General features: G+C 45.3%; 1 pseudogene; it reads left to right on the top strand.

Annotated features, from left to right (window-relative positions):
* Positions 1-1,808: 1,808 nt before the first annotated feature.
* LOC125547189 (F-box protein At5g49610-like) lies at positions 1,809-2,908 on the top strand (annotated as a pseudogene).
* The last annotated feature ends 1,884 nt before the right edge of the window (positions 2,909-4,792 follow it).

The following is a 4,792-nucleotide window of genomic DNA, read 5'->3' as shown; positions in this document are numbered from 1 at the left end:
TCAATGTCTTGTTTCAAGCTTCCGAGAGGTTTAAGCCAACAATTAACATCAATGATTAAAGCTTTTTGGTGGGGAAGTAAGCAGGGCCAGAGGAAACCTTATTGGGTATCATGGGACACTATGAGCATGCCGAAGTATATGGGGGGGCTTGGCTTCCGTGATTTTGAAATTTTCAACTTGGCACTCCTTGCAAGGCAAGCTTGGAGAGTTCTGGAAAACCCTAGTTCACTAAGTGCACGAATTCTCAAAGCCGTGTACTATCCGGATGGGGAGATTCTGACAGCAGATCTAGGCGGGCATCCATCCCAGATTTGGAGAGGCTTGATAGAGGGTCGTGACATCCTAAAGATCGGTCTCGTCCGAAGGATTGGTAATGGAAATACAAGTCATATTTGGGGTATGAACTGGTTACCCAGGAAGGAAAATATGAAGCCCATCGTTTCTTTAAGAGCTGATCCACCGATGATGGTGGCAGAGTTAATTGACCGGGATAACGCATGTTGGAACGCAGCGTTGCTTGCTGAGGTTTTCCTTCCATATGATATAGCAGCGATCCTGAAAGTGCCGATCTGTACAAGGAATATGGATGATTTTTGGTCTTGGGGTTTTGAAAAAAGTGGAATCTTCTCTGTCCGTTCGGCTTACAGGATGATTGTGGATATAAAACGAAGGCGGGAAGACTGGTTGGAAGGAAGAGGGGGATCCTCTAATACGACAGCAAATGAGAAGGCCTGGGATACTTTATGGAGAGTCCAAGTACCGGCAAAGCTCAAAAACTTCCTCTGGAGATTGGCCAAAAATTCGCTTCCCACCGAGGATGTTCGCATGGATAGGAATATGTCACAACATGATCAGTGTTATGTATGTGGAGCCCAAGACTCTTGGAGACATAGCCTGCTTGAGTGTACAATGGCACAATGTGTCTGGTCTCTTGTAGACCATGATTTGCTAGACCATGTGATCGCTACAACAGAGCCTTCAGCAAGAGCCTGGTTATTTTTCATGATGGAGACACTGGCCCGTGAAAAACTAATACGGATGACAGTCACAATGTGGGCAATTTGGTATGCTCGAAGACAGCTTATCCACGAGGGGATACATCAGAGCCCATACGAGACACACAGGTTCGTGCTTAGCTTTATAGCTGATTTGGATCAGCTAGCGCCGGTGGAAGAGACACAAATAAGCACAAACCAGCCACATGCCAGGCAGGGTTTTAGATGGATTCCACTGGGAGAGGGATGTGTGAAGATCAACGTGGATGCTGGAGTTTCAGAAGGAACGAATATGGGAACAGCAGCAGCGTTATGTCGCGACAGGGACGGGACTTATCTGGGCTCCTCCATGCTAGTATTTGAAGGGCTAACGGATCCCACGACGCTGGAAGCAATCGCATGTAGGGAGGGCATGGCGCTGGCTCTGGACTTGGGAGTGAACCATCTACAGATAGCTTCGGACTGCAAGCAGGTTATAAACCACATTCATCAAAGAGCTGGAGGAGACCATGGCAGTATTGTCAGAGAAATTTTACAAACTTCTACTTTATTTACCGCTTGTAATTTTCTTTTTGAACCTCGAGAGTCAAACTATGAGGCTCATAGACTAGCTAGATTTGGCATTTCGCTCCCTGCTGGAAGGCATTTGTGGTTGGGCACCCAGCATGACCCAATTGTAATCCCTATGAACATCTTAGCCGATCAATAAAGTCTCGGCGGGGTTTTGTCTCAAAAAAAAAGGAAGTATGACCTAGATCCACTCCAACCCCCACTCCTCCTCTACCACTGCTCTCGCCTTGCTCCGGAGCGCCCATGGCGGAGGCGGCGCCGCTCCTCCCTGGCCTCCCCAATGACATCACCATCTGGGAGATCCTGCTCCGCCTCACCCCCAAACCCCTCCTCCGCTGCCGCGCCGTATGCCCCGCCTGGCGCCGCGCCACCTCCGACCGCGACTTCCTCCTCGCCCACCACGTCCGCCAGCCCGCCCTCCCCCTCCTCTACGGCGACACTGACGACCTATTGTCCATGGACATCATCACCTGCGACAACCGGGCAGCCGACAAGCTCCAGTCCCCGTCGCGCGATTTGACGACGCCTCTTGCTTCATTCCGGTGGCCTGCTGTGACGGCCTCCTCGTCTTACGCACCTATAGTAAGAGGGGTGAGAGGCGCCTCTCCATCTGCAACCCGGCCACTCGTCAGTATGCTCCCCTCCACCAGCTTCGTGGCTTCAAGCTCTTGGGGATGTACCCACACGGCCCTACCGGCGACTACCGACTGTTGCTCTACCTGAAAGCTGATGCTCAAAGTGGCACCTATGTCTTCACATTAGGCTCTGGCCTGCCGCCGAGGCACATAAGGGGCCCTGACGCCAAGGAATTGGAATTGATAAACTCCCGTGGATCTCTCCTTTTCCATGGTAGCTTGCATTGGCACGCAGACAACCTGATAATGGTATTTGACACCACCGCTGAGTCGTTCCGGCAGATGCACTCTCCGATTGTTTCTGGCCATGTCATTGCTGGCCTGTTTGAGATGGGTGACATGCTTGCCATGTTCAGCCTTAATGACGAAGAGACCATTGTTGATATCTGGGTGATGTGGGACTATCAAGGCCAAGTCTGGGCCTCCAAAGGCCGGGTTGAATTTCCCATTCAAGAGCTCATGGCGCAATCTGAAGATCTTGGTAGCTGCTGGGAAGTGGAGGCCACATATTGGGATGGTGATCTGCTGGTGCTGGCCAAATTTGACAACGGCTCGCTACATCAGGTTGACATCGCTGGCAAGTTGGTTGACAGTTTCCGTCACAGACTCCTCTGTCCTACCCCACTTCGGCTGAAACAATCTCTAGTTTCACATACCTTCTTTCCGGCACTAGAGGGTTATGTTGTCAATGCTCCGCCTTTCATCTGACTTCAGCTCAATGACTCCCTATATTTCTTTGAATGTCATTTTGGGCTGAAGTGCCTGACGTGAGTGATGATGCTAAAATTACAAGTCATTTGGATCAGCGTTTGAAATGTTTGCCGATTACTGTGGATCATGAATATGTCTTGTTAAACTCAGTTATGGGCTTCTTTTTCCCCCGTTATATAGTGTTCTGCTTAGTACTTAATTACTTGGTTGTTTTGGTTAGCATTTGAAATAGTTGTCGATTGATCTGCCTCATATCTCTGTTTTTCTCTGAAATGAAGAATTGCCTTAGTTTTTCTTACCAAGGTCTTATTTATTGAAGATCATATTGTGGTTTCCTGTTTCCTGCGCTCTTGATTTGTTCACTTTTGCCTTTTCCCCCCGTTATATAGTGGTGTTCTTAGTAATTAATTGTTACTAATCTAGCTTCCTCTTGGTCCCTGTTTATTGAACGGAATAATTGATATGTCCTTTGTTTTGAGGTCTTCTTTTTTAGAGTTTACACAGTTGTCCATTTAATACTAAATATTTATAAAATGTTCAGTTGATTCTTGTTTCTTTGTTTTATTTTAGCAGACGGTGATACAAGGCAGATTATCCTCCTTGTTGGCTAGCTAGTTTTACCTGATTTCTGAAGAGCTTGGAACACTAGTAAAATTGAATGATTGCATTATAGTCAACTTTCAAGTCAATGTTCTGTTGCAGTTCATTCATGTTCATGATTACACTAACATCTGGCCAGGTATTGAAACGTGGTGTTATAATTCTCCCTCTGTTGCATCATTTGGAATTATATTTATCATTTCACTTTGGCTGCTAACCATTTAAGGAAATCACAGCTTCATATGATGTTCAATCTTAACATATGCTCGAGAAATGAAACTTGTAATGATGTGCAGAGCCATGTTCTTTTTTTCTGTGCAATGCGTATGAATTTGGTCCACTATGAGATGGCTATTTTCCTTTTCATGTCTACGAGTTTTAATGAAGAAGCTCTGACTGGTTCATGATTTGACTTGTGGGAATATCCTTTTGAGCTAAAATGGCTAGCATGCTGATGCTTAAATTATGAAGTACTTCCTCTGTAAACAAATATAAGTCGATTTAGATCACTAAAGGAGTAGTTTTGGACAAATTCGAAATAGTTGCAAATTGATCTGCCCCATGTCTGTTTTTCTCTGAACTGAAGAATTGCCTTGGCTTTTTTATCATGGTCTTCTATGTTAAAAATTAGCAAGTGATTTTCTTTTGTACTAAATCAGCACACTTAATATGGAACGGAGGGAGTACTAAATAGGTAGCCAATGTCCTGTTTCTAAGTATTGTTGTAGCTGACGATTACATGTGGCGGATCATCCTCTCAATTTGTTTAATTGCTAGTTTGACCCGATTGCTAGGAGTTTGGAGCACTGCTTGTTAGATTGAATGGAATGATTGTATCATCAACTTGTGAGTGAAACATTTATATCGCCATTCATTCTTCTTCATGTTTCCATTGCATCTGGTTAGGTATTGAATTGTCCTGTTATAGTTCCTTATCTCTCTGTTACCGGTGCAAGGCCATGTCCAGTACCATTTTTCGAAAGTAAGATTGCTCAATTTGTCACAGCATGTATGGCGTACCATTCCTGCAGGGTGATTCCTCAGTTGCTGACATCACTTGTAGGTCCACTATGAGCCTGCTAGTTTTTTTTTTATGCATAAAAGTCATGGTCAAGAGGCTCTGACTGTTAATGGTTGCATGAAATTCATATATCTGTGAATATACTTTTCGGCAGAGGGGCCTACCGTGCATGTTGATGCTAAACATACTAAGTCGTTCTGGTCAGCGTTTGAAATATTTATTAAGCTGACCTGCCTCTTGTTTCTTAGAGACTATCCGGT

The sequence above is a fragment of the Triticum urartu genome, chromosome 3A (genome assembly GCF_056163025.1).
Source record: "Triticum urartu cultivar PI428250 chromosome 3A, HENAU_Tu73, whole genome shotgun sequence".
Lineage (NCBI taxonomy): Eukaryota > Viridiplantae > Streptophyta > Magnoliopsida > Poales > Poaceae > Triticum > Triticum urartu.
This window is presented reverse-complemented; position numbering and strand designations above follow the sequence as displayed.